General features: G+C 36.1%; 1 long non-coding RNA gene across 1 annotated transcript in view; it reads left to right on the forward strand.

Moving 5' to 3' along the window:
• LOC131383236 (uncharacterized) overlaps positions 1–18023 on the forward strand; it is a 57424-nt gene that overhangs the window by 22862 nt on the left and 16539 nt on the right. Inside the window, exon 3 of the long non-coding RNA XR_009213111.1 lies at positions 8570–8742. This is a non-coding gene — a long non-coding RNA (uncharacterized LOC131383236). The remainder of the gene's footprint in view (positions 1–8569; positions 8743–18023) is intronic.

Genomic DNA, 18023 nt, shown 5'->3' on the forward strand with positions numbered 1-18023 from the left:
TGGTGCTGGGAAAACTGGCTAGCCATATGTAGAAAGCTGAAACTGGATCCCTTCCTTACACCTTATACAAAAATTAATTCAAGATGTATTAAAGACTTAAATGTTAGACCTAAAACCATTAAAATCCTACAAGAAAACCTAGGCAATACCATTCAGGACATAGGCGTGGGCAAGGACTTCATGTCTAAAACACCAAAAGCAATGGCAACAAAAGCCAAAATTGACAAATGGGATCTCATTAAACTAAAGAGCTTCTGCACAGCAAAGGAAACTACCATCAGAGTGAACAGGCAACCTACAGAATGGGAGAAAATTTTTGCAACCTACTCATCTGACAAAGGGCTAATATCCAGAATCTACAATGAACTCAAACAAATTGACAAGAAAAAAACAAACAACCCCATCAAAAAGTGGGCAAAGGACATGAACAGACACTTCTCAAAAGAAGACATTTATGCAGCCAGAAAACACATGAAGAAATGCTCATCATCACTGGCCATCAGAGAAATGCAAATCAAAACCACAGTGAGATACCATCTCACACCAGTTAGAATGGCCATCATTACCAAATCAGGAAACAACAGGTGCTGGAGAGGATGTGGAGAAATAGGAACACTTTTACACTGTTGGTGGGACTGTAAACTAGTTCAACCATTGTGGAAGTCAGTGTGGCGATTCCTCAGGGATCTCGAACTAGAAATACCATTTGACCCAGCCATCCCATTACTGGGTATATACCCAAAGGACTATAAATCATGCTGCTATAAAGACACATGCACACGTATGTTTATTGCGGCACTATTCACAATAGCAAAGACTTGGAACCAACCCAAATGTCCAACAACAATAGACTGGATTAAGAAAATGTGGCACATATACACCATGGAATACTATGCAGCCATAAAAAATGATGAGTTCGTGTCCTTTGTAGGGACATGGATGAAACTGGAAAACATCATTCTCAGTAAACTATCGCAAGGACAAAAAACCAGACACCGCATGTTCTCACTCATAGGTGGGAATTGAACAATGAGAACTCATGGACACAGGAAGGGGAACATCACATTCCGGGTACTGTTGTGGGGTGGGGGGTGGGGGGGCGGGGACAGCATTAGGAGATATACCTAATGCTAAATGACGAGCTAATGGGTGCAGGAAATCAACATGGCACATGGATACATATGTAACAAACCTGCACATTGTGCACATGTACCCTAAAACCTAAAGTATAATAAAAAAAAAGGATATTAAAAAAATTAAAAAAAATAAAAATAATAAAAAAAAGAAAAGAATAGTGAACTTGAAGATACAGCAATAAAATCTAAAATAAAACTTAAAAGAAAAAAAATAAAGATAGAATTTACTTAAATATAGAATTTTTACCTAAACATAGAATTGTTTTACTTAAATATGAAATTTGTTTTACTTAAATATAGAATTTTACTTAAGTATAATATTTGTATTTACTTAAATACAGAATTTACTTAAAAAAAAAAGTTTTCATTGAACTTTAAGGCTAGAGAGAAGCTTAGTAATCTCTAAGTTTTACTTCTAAATTTTGAAAGTGATGACACAAACTTTCATCCAATTTTATCAATTAAGAATTATAGTTTTGTGTGTAATTGTTATTTGCGGGGGAAATGAGAAAATAAGAACAATGAGAGCTGAAAGGGTAGAGAAAGAAATATAGATATATCTACCGAAGGAGAATTTCATCTTAAAATAATACTAGAGACCTTTAAAAACCAGTTTTGGTTTTTGCGATGATAGACAAAATAAACAGAAATATGAACCCCTGAAATTTTTATTCATACTGAAGTTGTGAGCAAGATTCAGGCCATAGACCATAGATTCTTTGATCCTGATCTACATGAAAAAAACTACAAAGGGATGTAAGCTTTTCTTGGGTTTGGAATATGGAGACAAGAGGAAACAATTCTTTTTAGACCCAGCCTCTCTTGTTTCCTGAAACTTTAATTCATCATGACTCATGAAGATTGCACCAGTTTAAGTAGGGATATGTATTTATTTTCATGATGGCAATAACAAATTTAATAATGCCATTACTGAATTAATTTTTCTTAATGGCTAACAAAGGATTATAATGTTATGATTTTGTAAATGGCCATATTAATTATTAGCTCTGCTAAAATTGGCACACTGGAGTTTCAGACAATAATTCAGGATATCAGCATGACTTTGCTTTACCATAAGCAGAAGTTCAAAAACACAGTCATGAGGGTAAGAAAAAGGACGAGTGACTTCGTGCCTGTCTGATTGCAGACTCTAAAACAAGAAAACCCTTTAAATGGGTCCTCTCTGGCTATGAAGGATAAGCTTTCTGTTCTAATCAGCTCCTTGGCTAGCTCGGGCTGACAAAACATTATTGTTCTCTTAACCTTTGCCAAGCTGAGGAAATTTACAAGCATTTTTTCAGTAACAGCCAGAGTGATTTATGGGTTTTTCTCCCTCTAGCTCTCCACAGTTAGAAAAACAAATTTTATTTCTCAGTCTCATTCCTTCCCCCCCATCATTCCCAGTTCTCTACTGTCTTTAGCCATAATCCTTCTTTATTTAATGCAAATATTACTTTATTTTGCATAGTTTTTAAGTATGTCTGTTTCTAATGTTCTTTAATTATGGAGACCAAATATCTTGAATTTTCTGGAACAGTTCCTATTTAAATATTGTGTACCTCTAAATATACTAAGACTTTAAATTTAAAAAAAAAATCTGTATTATTGTTTTCCTAAACCATCAAAAAACATCCAGTTTCTCAACAAATACCACTGTTTTCCATAAGGCTGTTTTTAAGTTTGAGCAGCAAAACCTAGAGGGGAGAGGGATACGCAATAGTTTGTTTTTAAGAGCAAAATCTCTGGTTTCAGACAGATTTGAGGCTGCTTGCTTCAATTTTCTTATCTACCAAAGGAATATAAAATTACCAACCTCATGAGATTGTTGTAAAGATTGAGTGAGAGAATTCATGCTAGCACTCAACACTGCCTGGCACATAGGACGACTTCCATAAATGTTTGCTACTATTATTTTTCAGCACCAAAAGTCTCATATGAATATTAGTGATTATAAAAGAATTGAAAGAAAAAAATATTAATTTTACTATGCAAAGTAAAAGAACTTAACGTGAACGTTATAAAATGCTGTTTGTTATGATTTGGACCTTGGGTAGTATGTACCTGGATATTTGTAGGTTGATAATTACCTAGTCATCTAGAAAGGAAATCTCATTTAGAAAGGAAATCTAAGAAACTATAAGCTGGCTAGATTCAGTTGGGGAGACACAGAGTGATAAATCTTGGAAAAGTAGGTAATTAACTCAGTCATATTATCCATTAAAGGAACACTGTGGCCTTAATTTGTATCTTTACAAGAACTTGCTAGCAAAATGAGACAAATGTATCTATAGATCAATGATTGTTGAATATATTTAAAGATTTTCAACATGGAAACATTATTCTTCCACAAATGGAAGGAAAATATACAAGCTTAGTCTCTATTTAAACTCCAGAACTGAGGAAAGCTGTTGTTTGCTTGTTTGTTCTTTATTGTTTGTTTCTTCATTAACAATTTTTGGAGATTTAAATAACTATTGGCATTGTAAAATCTTTCCCAGTAATCCGCATGGAGTACTCAGAGACTTGCCAAGAAATTCAGGGGGAAAAATGGAAAGAATAAACAATTATTAAGCAAGATGAGTTCTTCAAACAAGTATGAGAATAATAATGTGCCATCATTTCAACAGCAGATGATGAAAGTGGCAATGCAAATATTGTGTTAACTAACATTTGTCTTGGATGAATTTTTAATTTCTCTTTATGTAATTGTATACTTTTTAAAAAGTATTTATTATATATATAATTAAATGTGATTTAAATTTTATACCACAGTAAGATGTTATGTAAATTAGTTTACAAATAAGAAAATAATAAGCTTTTTGTAAGAATATGTGCCCTAATTTATAAACATAAAAATACAGTTACCATATTTATAATTCATCAACTCAGAGAGATTTCCACAGTCCAAGAAGGGAAGAAAGTTGAAAGAATTAAGGTTAGTAGCTACCAAAACATGTGTTTCATGGAGTGTGGGAAGCAAACAAGATGATGTGGGAAGCAAACAAGATGATGCATATCCCTTTATGCATATCAGGCTTCCTGAAGGCCTTAGCCTTTGATAGGACAGGAATAGAAAAGAGGAAAAATACCAGGGAATAGACAGAAGGGTCAGTTTTATGTTTTGTAAAAAGGCTTACAAAAATAGATTTTTGTCTCTTTTGTCTATGGTTATATCCCCAGCACATTACATTAATAATAGTGACTGACATGCGGCAGGTATTTTGTAAATATTTGCTGAATGAATGAACACTAGTATATAATATTCATGCTTCATGCTAGGATTTCAGGCCTGAGTTTGAAGATAATTAAGCCACAAGTTTGATAAAGTACTTCACCTATTCAACAAATATGTATTGTGTGCCTATTTTGCACTAGGTACAATGCTAGATGTTATAGGGGACAAAATCATAAAGAAAAAAGAAATGAAAAAGAGAGGAATATTAACTTGCAGAACTAATAAAAATTGAGTATAAGGGAATGACAAACATATAAACAACTAATAATAAACCACTGTAATAAGATTATTGATGTGAATTGTAAAAACAGAGTCTTGTGATTGTATTGAAGGAATAACCAATTATTCCTCAGTAAAGAAGAGGTGAATGAATTGAGATGGATTTTTAGCTCTTTTGGAATCTTATTCTATGCTTAGCTTCATTAACATGACTCTGTGCTGATTTTCTTCTGACTTCTTTGAGGTCCCTTTCATCTTCTTCACTGGTCATCTTCCTTTTCCCAACCCCTTAGGATCCTTAAATCCTAAGGATTTAGGAGCAAATGAAATATGAGCAAGAATTGGTAATTAACTCAAATTACTATTTCAAGAAGTTTGGTAGTAAAGAAAAAAGGGAGACAATAAAGAGGCAAAAAGAGAGGGACTGGAGGGGATATGAGTGAATTGGAGAGATGTTATAATATTTTCAAGCAGAGTGGTAGAACTAGAAAACAAACTACTAAAGATCCAAATGTAAACTAAGATAACCAGTAAAACAAGGTCATTACCTGATACAACTATTTCATAATCTTTCTACTTTTCTCAGTCCTCCAATTTCTCCTTTCCCACTGCAACTCCAGCTGATGACTTTGCCATGAATAGAGAAAATGGAAGCCACTCAATGTGAATGTCCTCATTATCCTATCATCAAATCTTCTAGACAACACTAACATCAGCACTCATCCTTGCCTTCTCTAATTACCCATCCCCACCCCACCCCTTTGACAATTGACAGATTTCTCCTTCTGTCCCAAACCATAAGCTCTGGATCTACCCCTCCAGGTTTCTCAGGAACCTCACCCTATTTAGTAGCTCCTTCTCTCTCTCATATCTTCAGCCATTTCCTTTTTAATCCTTCCCTCAGCATTTAAACATGATATAAAATCATCTATCTTAAAACAAAACAAACAAATTATCTTGACTCTCATATTTCCTTTCAGCTACCTGTATCTCTCTACTCCCCCTTTATAGACAAATAAATATCTTGGAGTTGTTTAAACTTCCTCATTTTCCCTATATAACCCATACTAATCTGGTCCATTCTCACCACTACAATGCAAGTGCGTTTGCTAAGGTTACCAATGTTCAACAGGTTTAAATTCAATGTACACTTCAACTTCCTTTCTATTTGATTTATCAAAGGCACTCAACACAGTTGACTCTCTCTCCTTTTCAAATACTCACTTCTCTTGGCTTCTATGGCTCACTCTCCTAGTTGTCCTAATTTTCTGGCCACTCCTTTCTGGACCCTCCCCCTCTCCACAGAAGGAATTGGACTGCCTCAAGTCTTTCTTCTAGATTTTCTTTCTTCACACTCTACATTCTAATTCCTATAACCTATGATCTGTCTAGTCCCATGGCTTTAAATATGATCTATATGCTAATCATCTACAAATTGATAACTGGAGCCCAGATCTTTTTTCTGAGCTCCAGAACCACAGTCACCTTTCTACTTGATAGCTCCATTGGAATGTCTTCTAGAAATCTCAAAAAAAACATGTCCGAACTAAACTACTCCTGCTCCCCATTTCAGTGAGTGGTACTTCAATCAACTAGATTTCTCATACCGGAAACCCAGAAATTACTCTTGATCCTTTTGTCTCCATCACTGGGTGACAGCCAATCTATGACTAACTCCTGTGTTCTGTCAATTCTACATCCTATACCTCTTTTTAGATATTGTTGGGCTTTGAAGAAAAAGAGCACATTTACTCTCTGCATCTCATAGATTAGGCCACTAAAAAAGACAATATTTGTAGATTGGAATTTTGAAAGGAGGTTGATACATTATATAATATTTAGAATTAAATGATGGTCTTGGAAATGTTATCTTCCTACCCTACTAACAGCCCCTACCTCCCACTTTATTCCTGCCTTCTCCCATTTAATCACACTCTCCTGCTTCTATCAAACATTATGTATATATCTCTTTGTGATATGGTTTGGCTGTGTACCCACCCAAACTTCATCTTGAATTGTAATTCCCACAATTTTCATGTGTTGTGGGAGGGACCCGGTGGGAGGTGATTGAATTATGGGGGCGAGTCTTTCTTGCACTGTTCTCATGATAGTGAATGAGTCTCACGAGGTCTGAGAGTTTTAAAAATGGGAGTTTCCCTGCACAAGCTCTTTCTTAGCCTGCTGCCATCCATGTAAGATGCGACTTGCTCCTCCTTGCCTTCTGCCATGATTATGAGGCCTCCTCAGGCATGTGGAACTGTAAGTCCAATTAAACCTGTTTCTTTTGTAAATTGCCCAGTCTTGAGTCTGTTTTTATCAGCAGTGTGAAAACAGACTAATACACTTTGTTTATCAATACGACAATTAAGAATCCCTAGAGACTTCTCACCTTCTCTATGTACAAAATTTTGATAGTTTACCCTGATTCTTCAAGCTATGGTTAAATTTTAGGGAAAAAAAATCCATGAGAAAAAGTCTTACACAATTATGGAAGCATTAGATATTCTTTCATCCTGCAATAGGAAAGATGAACAAAAGATTTTCTTTCTTTTGCCACATCAGATAGCAGGCTTTACTGAGTGGGAAGAATTAGGCGATTCCTACCTAGCAGTGTTATAATAAGGCTTTATTTATGTTTATTTAAAATAATTAACAATTTTCCTCAGGATTTTTTTTTTTTAGTTATTTGAGCTCATTTTTTTAAAGCCTGGATTAAAATCAAAATTAACTGTTTTAGAGTTTGCATGATGTTTTGATTTTCAGATAAAAATAAACAGAAGCTCAGTATTCTTTTCACTTTGGCATTTAGATTTTTTTCTAATACCATAAAAAAAGCAAGCTTGCCTCCTGGGTGTAAGAAGAGCTTCTAGCTGTAAGAGTCAATCAATTGGGAAAGGGCATTTGTGGGTAGGAGTTGTGAAAAATTGCCAACTTGACCTTGAAATAAAGAAAAATAATTGAGACTAGTGGCAATGAGCATTTATTTCCCATGTGCTGCATGAGGTCTCTGTCACATTTTTAATTTGCTTTAAATTTCTGTCCCCTACCACCTACTCAACACACATTTATGTGCACTATTAACATCATAATGTATATTAACGAGCCCTCACAGCTGGTTAAGAAGCTTCTTCTAGCAGGCTAATAACTTTTCTTTGACTCAATGATGCCGTGCATAATGTAGTCTAATAAAACTATGTCATGTGCATTGAAAAGCAGTCAGAATAAAAGAATAGTTTGCTCACCCAAAGAGGCAGCAACTAAGAATACAGGTATACTAGCAAAATCATCCCAATTTGTATAGCTCGGTAGAATTTGTATCCTTGTATACATTTCCTTGTTTCCATATATGTGCATTGTGAAGGCTAGACACAAGATGATAGAATCTCAAGGTTGGAAAAGATAAAAGGCTACCTACTCCAATAAACTGTTTAATACTTAGATTATTTCAGCAACATTTGCTCAGAGTGGTCCTCCAACACATACATGAAACACTACCCTCACCCCCATGTTCCCTCATCTATCCTCAGCAACAGAAAGAAGGACTAAAATATCTCTAGAGAAGAGGTTTTCAACCTTGGCTGCACAATGGGACACCTGTGGGAGCATTTTAAAATCACCATGCTGAAGCTACAGCCCAGATCAACGAAATTAGAATCTGAGGGTGGGACCCAAAAATCAGCATTTTTTAACCCTCTCAAGTGACTTCAACTGCAGCCAAGATTGAGAGCCACTACTCTAGAGGCAACACATCCTGGAAATGATAAGTCGTTTTCATAGAAAGTCAAAATTTGTTACTCTGCAACTTTGACCTATTCGTCTTAAAGGTTTTTTGGGGGATTTGTAGCTGAAACTCAGGGAAATAACCTCTTCTCCTTGCTAAGTCAAAAATTAAATAATAGATTATTGTTTATAAAGCATAGGTGAAAGACTCAGAACTATATATGACAGACATCACATATAATTCCAATTTGTTTTTCAGCCCTTGGGAGAAAGATCTCTTTCCTTAAACTTGTACATATCTGAGCAGAAAAGAAGCCTCTCTCTTAAGAGGATTGGACAGCAACATTTTCATCTAGAGTCTCGTTCTTTGGACATGATCCAGTCACTACTTCTCTACCTATGAGACTGTTGATCATCTCTTTCTCAGATGAGGTATGATAACATCCAACTAAACTTTTTGTTTTGGGACACTGAATAAAGGGTTTCCTTTATACTCTAGTAAAGATATTGCAAAGTAACAATCGTGGACATATAGCAATTTATTAAGACTGTGAAACATCTCAAGATATTATTCCTTTCGTTTTTTGTTACACACACACACACAGAGAGAGAGAGAGAGAGAGAGAGAGATGGTCATAGATATACATATATAGTCTTTGGAACTAAATGGCCTAAGCCTTGCAGTATTATGTTATTTTAGTTGCTGATTATCAAGTCTATCCATTCCCAGAAGAAAGCATTGTCATATTCCTAATGGCTTAACTGTACTAGGATAGATAGTTCAAGTTGTGATCATCATCCTTCCACATGAAGGACTGTAGAAATATTTGACAACAGATATAACTTCTCCTTCAATTTTTTTCTTCTCTATCCTCAAATTCTTCAACTATTCCTCATAAACTTGGCTTTACTTTCTCTTAATATCTCAGTGATTTTTCCTCTTAACACCCTCCAGATGCCAGTAGCCCTCTTAAATTATAGTTCCCAGAAATGTAGAGATTATCTTCTTAGTCTTAGATACCATAAAATAGAAAGACCCTTACTTGAAAGAATGGGATAGGTAATTGATCAATAACCAGAAAAAAAGTACTGATATGAAGAACCATTAAATAAGTAATAATCAGTTGGTGCAAGCTGTTACACAACTGCTGGAAGTTTATAGTCTCAGGCCTGAACAATTTAAAAAATGGAGTTGCCATTAACTGGTCAGGGAAGACTTTGAAGGGAGAAAGTTTTTTTTGTTTTGTTTTTTATACTTTAAGTTCTGATATGTGCAGAATGTGCAGGTTTGTTACGTAGTTATACACATGCCATGGTGGTTTACTGCACTCATCAACCTGTCATCTACATTAGGTATTTGTCCTAATGCTAGCCCCCTACACCCCGACAGGCCCCGGTGTGTGATGTTCCCCTCCCTGTGTCCGTGTGTTCCCCTTGTTCAACTCGGGGGAGAAAGTTTTTAAGGGCAGATCAGGACTTAGTTTTAGACCTGTTAATATTTTGACCCTGTTCATTGGCAGTGGGATATTTAAGTCAGTCATTCAGGGGAGAGACCTGAGCTATGAATTTATAAAGACATCTTATGTCTTTATAAATTTATAGCTGTGTATCACCAGTGTTTAGATTGCATTTAAAGAGCCAGACACAGTGGCTCACACACCTGTAGTCTTGCATTCCAGCTCTGGGCAACAAAATGAGACCCCATCTCTAAACAAACAAACAAACAAACAAAAATCATGGTACTGAATCAGACCACGAAGGGAATGAGTATGGATAGAAAAGAGTAGAGATGTAATGACTAAAACCTAAGGTATTCCAATGTAAAGAAATGAGTAATAACCAAGAAGAGAGAATAAAAAGGAACAGTAAATGAGGTAGTTGAAAAACTAATAGAGTGTGTTGTCCATGCCAAGTGAAAAAGAGGGAGTGCTCAAGTCTGTCAAATGCTGCTGAAAGTCTAATAAGATGAGGACGTGAGGTCATGGATGATATTGACAGGAGTGGTTGTGGTGGAGTGGCAAGGGTAAAAGCTTATTTAGAATGCATTCCAGGAAGAAGGGGAAGAGAGAAATTGGAGATCAAGTGTATAAATACCGTTTTCTTAGGGTTTTGTTGTAAAGGGAAATGGCATATGAGCTGGCAAGGAAGTGAGTTCAAGAGAAGGCTAATTTGTTTGTTTATTTATTTATTTATTTATTTATGATAAGATAATAAAAGAATGTTTACTATTGGGAAATCAATGATGCATGAAAGTAGGAAGAATAGTTGGAGGACATCCCTGAGCGGGAGAGAAGGGAAAAGATCTGGAAAAGTTGAAGGCCTGGACTTATTTAGAAGTACATGAACTTACCCATAATAACAGAGGAGAAAGCAAAGTATATGGTCACAAGTGTGTTAAGAAAGGTAGAAAAGGTGGTATAACTTCTTCAAGTTCTTAAATATTGCTTCTATTTTATCAGGCAAAGTGGAAGCAAGGTCATAAGCTAAAAGTGAAGCTTATGAGGGAAGAAATGTTGAAAATTTAAAGAGAAAGGAGAAGAATGAAATAATTATCTGAATCTAACAGAGTAGGCCTATGTGTAATTGGTAGGCAGCATTAAGAGTCCACTTAAGGTTAATAATCATGAATACAAAGTGAAACAAGTCAACATTGTTCTGTGTTTTTCTCTAGTCATGTTGACTAAACAAGTACAGATATGTAACGGCATAAAATTGGATTTAGTCTTGATTGAAGACGAGTGAAAGCAATATAGTGAGAGAGTAGTGAGTGAAAAGAAGCTAATGGTATAAGTACAGGAGTCAGTATACTGATAGATCATAGAATTCAAACTGAATAACAAACGGACAAAAGACATGAGTGATTAGATAGTAGAATACTTTATTGTCTTGGTGGGTTCAAAGGATTGCTGGAATTCAGGTACTGAAAGAAATGAACTGAAAAGGTTAGAGGAGGTGGAAGTCAGAAAAGAAAACTTGAAATTGAGATTATGCAGAGATTTCAGTTATTCACAATCACAAAATTTAAGATACGACCTGTAGAGTGGCTGAAGGAAGGTGTAAGACAAGGACATTGGAAGAATGGAAGGAGGTAAAGAAACCAAAAAGTCAGGCAATTGGAAGGATTATCCATCTGTATGAAGTAATTACCAAGAATAAAGACAGCTGTATTATTGGAGAAAGAGACAGAAATGAGGAGGAGTGATCTTCTTGGGGTCAGTACATGACTACAAAAGGGAGGGCTCATGGGTGGAATAGACATCTGATGATATAGGAATCAAATCTTGGAAAGGAGATGGGGTAGAGGTTGATTTGCATATTTCTTCTTCATGCACCATATTTGTTTTCTTCTCCAGCTTGTCATTAATATATTTGTTTAACACATTCTACATTTTATTTGTGACTTCAGTTAAGTTACAAAATAAAACAAGTTTGGGATAGGGCTCTGAGGTATGCCACTAGAAAGCTCTCTCTGGATTGATACTGACCCATTAATAAACATTCCATGAATTATTGCTATGGTTCAATAATTATTATCTTGTCCATCCATGAGGATGTCCAGTGTTGTGAGAGATGTCATGTCTTGCTGAAATGTTGATATTTCACAACAAGTGCAATGTTTTTCAGACTATTTCATCCAGCTTTTGGTAATCCACATATTCTCAGATTCTCAAGTCCCTTATGAGAATTATGCTAATGTTATCATTTCATTTTAATAATAATCATTTTTAAATTAATACAAATGTATTCAATATAATTTGAATGACCCTTTTATAACTGAGGATTGGCACACTACTTTTGTTCCTGGGTCTGCATTTATCCTCACACTGGTACCAAAAAGTACTACTTTAATTGTTTTTAATTAAAAAAAAAGGATGCCTTAAGACTTAAATGATGCATGCACACCAAAAGCAGGCTAAATGACATCACTGTGTCCTCTATAAATGATGATTTTGCAGTGTTTCAAATAAAGAAAAAACGTGGGTGACCTGAATCATCACACGGCATGTGATAGAATTGGAAGACTAAACCTATGGAAGTCAGTACCATGTTCACATTACTAAACAGCAATTTTATTTTAATTCATGGGATGAATTTTAATAATACTAGTTTTGTAGCTTTTTTAGCATTCATATTTGATGACCTTGCTTTATAGTTTTATTTATATTTAGCTATCATTAAAATAAAAATAATTTAAACAGATTCTATCTTCTTTCTTCTTCTTTTTTTTTTTTTTTTTTTTTTTGAGACGGAGTCTCGCTCTGTTGCCCAGGCTGGAGGGCAGTGGCACGATCTCAGCTCACTGCAAGCTCCGCTTCCCGGGTTCACGCCATTCTCTTGCCTCAGCCTCCTGAGTAGCTGGGACTACAGGAGTCTGCCACCATGCCCGGCTAATTTTTTTTGTATTTTTAGTAGCGCAGGGTTTCACCATGTTAGCCAGGATGGTCTCGATCTCCTGACCTCGTGATCCGCCCACCTCGACCTCCCACAGTGCTGGGATTACAGGCATGAGCCACCGTGCTTGGCCCTCTTCTTTCTTCTTAATAGGGTTTACATATTACTTAAGTTAGGAGAGAAATTCAGCCTTTTCCATTCCTCTTATATTTCTGGTCTAACAACTCTGACTTTTAAAAATGAGAGTAAAATATCTAACATGTCTTATCCTGGAGGACTCCATGCTAGCTGGCAACCAGAAATAACTCCCCTTTTTTCTACATCCTCTAAAGTCACTCTTATATGAGTCAGAATAACGGCTTCCCAAGCTATCAACCTGGCCAAATCTTAATAGTTTAACATGGCAAAAGTTTATAACTACCTTATACTACAAGCCTAATGTAGGGCAGCAGAGAAGCTCTTTTCATCATAGTCCCTCAGATACCCATGCTAATAGAGACTTCATTTTGACACAAACTTCCCTGATCACCAGAACAGTGGCAAACTGCACACTGGTTTTCAAAGTTTTCACCTAGAAATGCTACATATCACTCCAAATCACCTTTTATTGGCCAAAGAAAATCACATGAGCATACTTCACTTCAAAAGGGACTAGGAATAGGAGTCCCACCACATCAATGGTAGAAGAATTAGATTTGGTAGATAATCTCTCTAGAAACTTATAGGATAAATATCACATTTACCAGTTTAGAATGAATATTTGTGCAATTACTGTTCTTTTCTGTTGTTTTGCAAACAACAGAAATGAACTCTAGCTAACTTAGCAATAAAAAAGAATTCATTGGAAGAACTAAAAAGAGAAGATTAAATAACCAGGTTCAGAAAGACCAAGAACCAAGGTAGTTCTAGATGTCTCAATAGCAAGAATAAATGGATGGCCTGTTTAAAATGCCCTAAGGGTAAATAAAGTCCACAAAAATTCAGTCATTTTAACATTTTCAAGGTGTGTGAATTGATTGGCTATATTGAGTCACAAGCCCATCCCCTGGCTAGAAGACATCAAGGCATTGTAATATGCCACTCCAATGGGGAAAGAGGTAATTTCCCAACAGAAAAAAAATAGAGTTATAAAAAAAAAAAGAAGGATACTAGACAGTCAAAACGCATCCTTCTTTCCCTTTTGAAAATCTGAACTTTATTAAGCTATCTCCCAGTATTTCTTCTATTCTTAATTCCTCAGAAATTTGTTGATGTTCTCATGATCACAGTATAAAAGACTAATGAGAGAAAGATCCTTCCTGCCCACAATATTGTCTTGCCTATTGACATGCCATGTAGCTAAAATCTTTGGACATTATAGCCATTGTTTTCTGTAGTCATCTCCGGGAGGGGTTTAACACCAAACAATCATCACTAAAACAATTCATGGATGAATTTGTGAGATTAGATGGCCATAATTTATCAGCACAAAACCATGTGAGAAGGAAATGAAGGACCATGAGGGCATTTTTTAGTACTTTAAGTTCTGGAATACTTGTGCAGGATATGCAGTTTTGTTGCATAGGTAAACATATGCCATGGTGGTTTGCTGCACCTATCAACCCATCCCTAGGTATTAAGCCCAGCATACATTAGCTCTTTTTCCTGGTGCTTTCCCTCCTCCTGCTTCCCCAGCAACAGACCCCAGTGTGTATTTTTCCCCTCCGTGTGTCCATGTGTTCTCATTGTTCAGCTCCCACTTGTAAGTGAGAACATGCAGAGTTTGGTTTTCTGTTACTGCATTAGTTTGCAGTAACAGAGGATAATGGCTTCCAGCTCCATCCATGTCCCTGCAAAGGACAGGATCTCATTCCTTTTTATGGCTGCATAGTATTCTGTGGTATATATGAACCATATTTTCTTTACCCAGTCTATAATTGATGGGAATTTGGGTTGATTCTATGTCTTTGCTATGGTGAATAGTGCTGCAATGAACATATGTGTGCATGTATCTTTATAATAGAATGATTTATACTCCTTTGGGTATATACCCAGTAATGTAACTGTTGGGTCAAATGGTATTTCTGGTTCTAGGTCTTTGAAGAATCACCACACACAGTCTTCCACAATTGTTGAACTAATTTACATTCCAACCAACAGTATAAAAGCATTCCTATTTCTCCACAGCCTCGCCAGTATCTGTTGTTTCTTGACTTTTTAATAGTCACCATTCTGACTGGCATGAGATAGTATCTCATTGTGGTTTTGATTTGCATTTCTCTAATGATAGTGATGTTGAGCTTTTTTTCATATGTTTGTTGGCCGCATGTATGACTTCTTTTGAGAAGTGTCTGTTCATGTCCTTTGCCCACTTTTTAATGGGGTTCTTTGGTTTTTTTCTTGTAATTTTTTTAAATTCCTTGTAGATTCTGGATATTAGACCTTTGTCAGATGGATAGATTGCAAAACTTTTCTCCTATTCTGTAGGTTGTCTGTTCACTCTGATAATAGTTTCTTATGGCGTGCAGAAGCTCTTTAGTTTTAATTAGATCCCATTTGTCAATTTTTGCTTTTGTTGCAATTGCTTTTGACATTTTCATCATGAAACATTTCCCCATACCTATGTCCTGAGTGGTATTGCCTAGATTTTCTTCCAGAGTTTTTATACTTTGGGGTTTTACATTTAAGTCTTTAATCCATCTTGAGGTAATTTTTGTATAAGGTGTAAGGAAGGGGTCCACTTTCAGTTTTTTTGCATATGGTTGGCCAGTTCTCCCAGCACCATTTATTAAATAGAGAATCCTATCCCCATTGCTTGTTTTCGTCAGGTTTGTTGAAGTTCAGAATGTTGTAGATGTGCAGTCTTATTTCTGAGTTCTCTATTCTGTTCCATTAGTCCATGTGTCTGTTTTTGTAGCAGTACCATGCTGTTTTGGTTACTGTAGCCTTGTAGTACAGTTTGAAGTTGGGTAATGTGATGCCTACAGCTTTGTTCTTTGTGCTTAGGATTGTCATGGCTATACAGACTCCTTTTTGGCTTCATGTGAATTTTAAAATAGTTTTTTTTCTAATTCTGTGAAGAATATCAATGGCATTTTAATGGAAATAGCATTGAATCTATAAATTACTTTGGGCAATATGGCCATTTTCACAATATTGATTCTTCCTATCCATGAGCATGGAATATTTTTCCATTTGTTTGTGTCCTCTCTTTCCTTGAGCAGTGATTTGTAGTTCTCCTTGAAGAGGTCCTTCACTTCCCTCATTAGCTGTATTCCTAGGTATTTCATTCTCTTTGTAGCAATTGTGAATGATAGTTGATTCATGATTGAGTTCTCTGCTTGTCTGTTCTTGGTGTGTAGGAATGCTTGTGATTTTTGCACATTAATTTCATATCCTGAGACTTTGCTGAAGTTGCTTATCAGCTTAAGCAGCTTTTGGGCTAACACATGGAGTTTTCTAGATATACGGTCATGTCATCTGCAAACGGAGACAGTTTGACTTCCTCTCTGCCTATTCGAATACCTTTATTTCTTTCTCTTGCCTGACTGCCCTTGCCAAAACTCCCAATACTATGTTGAATAGGAGTGGTGAGAGAGGGCATCCTTGTCTTGTGCTGCTTTTCAAAGGGAATGCTTTCAGCTTTTGCCCATTCAGTATAATATTGGCTGTGGGTTTGTCATAAATGGCCCTTATAATTTTGAGTTATGTTCCATCAATACCTAGCATATTGAGAATTTTTAACATGAAGAGATGTTGAATTTTATCAAGGCCTTTTCTGCATCTATTGAAATAATCATGTGGTTTTTGTCTTTAGCTCTGTTTATGTTACAAATTACGTTTATTGATTTGCGTATGTTGAACCAGCCTTGCATCCCAGGGATGAAGCTGACTTGATCACGATGGATAAGCTTTTTGATGTGCTGCTGGATTCGGTTTTCCAGTATTTTACTGAGGATTTTTGCATCGATGCTTATCAGGGATATTGTCCTGAAGTTTTTTTATTGTATCTCTGCCAGGTTTTGGTATCAGGATGATGCTGGCCTCATAAAATGAGTTAGGAAGGAGTCCCCATGAGGGTAGTTTTACAAGTCTGCAGCCTGGGGAGCTTCCTGGAGAATAGTGATTTGGCTGGGGTTTGGGGTCAAGGCTCTAGAAAGAGGTCCTGGGCAGCCTTAAGCACTACTATTATAGTTGGGGAAAGGAGCCATAGGCAAACATTTTTACAGTAAGAGTATGAACACAGAATGCTTCCTCTTATTCCACACTTGTAGCATCTGACCTTTGAAATTTGGCTACTATTGAGTTCTTCATGAGTACCACCTGTTTCTCCTACTTGGGAGAATCAGTTATAAATAAAATGAGTTACTAATATTTGGCAATGCAGCTTCAAACATGGAATAGAAAGTTTTACTGACTACTCTGCAGAGTCCTTGATGACAGATGGACCAAGCATGTGTGCATCATTTGAAAAGGCAACAGTTTTCAATGGAGGGCCAAAATCTTGTTCTGTCCACCCCGCCCCCACACACTGCTTCTGCAGGCTGAGCTCTCTGGATAATCAGAGATTATCTGATTTCTGCATATGCAAGAAAAAAACAATAGCATGAGTCTGGGGGTAGGTTTAAATTATATTTAGTTACTTTTGATTATTTAATTTTTTAAAAGGAGATTGATGCCAAAGAGTCACTGGACGTGCTTATAATATAAAGCATTTTATAATAAAATTCTTCCAGTACAATCTCTCATGGACACAAATTCAGCAGTCTGAACACTGCATTTATTCTCAGGCCATGAGTAACTGCCACTTTCAGAATGGCCCAAATGCAAAAACAAATACAGTACAAAGATAAGAAAATGGGCTTCCATGCCAGTTTGCTAATAAATTGCCACTTCAATTCCGTAAGTGAATTCCTGGTGGCCTAAGAGTTGAACTAGATTCTGAATTCCTGTCAAACTTCTGAACAGGAGCTTAGAGGCTAGTAGAAAAAGTAATAAATTATTTAGATTTTAAAAGAGTAAAGATGAAATAAAGAAAACAGTAACTGTTTATTCCATAGACCGAAGAGTTAGTTAATTTTTCTTGGAGGCAATGTGGGAAAAAATGATCCTATGCTTTGAGGAATTACTTCAAGAAGGAACTTAGAAATGCATTATATAGAATGCTGCTGATTGCAGTATAGCAGACTGAGGCAGCTATTTGCTACAGGCTAATTTGAGGGTGTAACTACATCTATGTGGGGTCATTAGAGACTAGAGACTGGATCTAAACTTTAATCTGATTACATCATTCTGATTAAAATACTCCAGAGCCAAGCGCAGTGGTGCACACCTGTGATCCT

This window comes from Hylobates moloch, unplaced genomic scaffold (assembly GCF_009828535.3).
Source record: "Hylobates moloch isolate HMO894 unplaced genomic scaffold, HMol_V3 SCAFFOLD_4, whole genome shotgun sequence".
Classification (NCBI taxonomy): Eukaryota; Metazoa; Chordata; class Mammalia; order Primates; family Hylobatidae; genus Hylobates; species Hylobates moloch.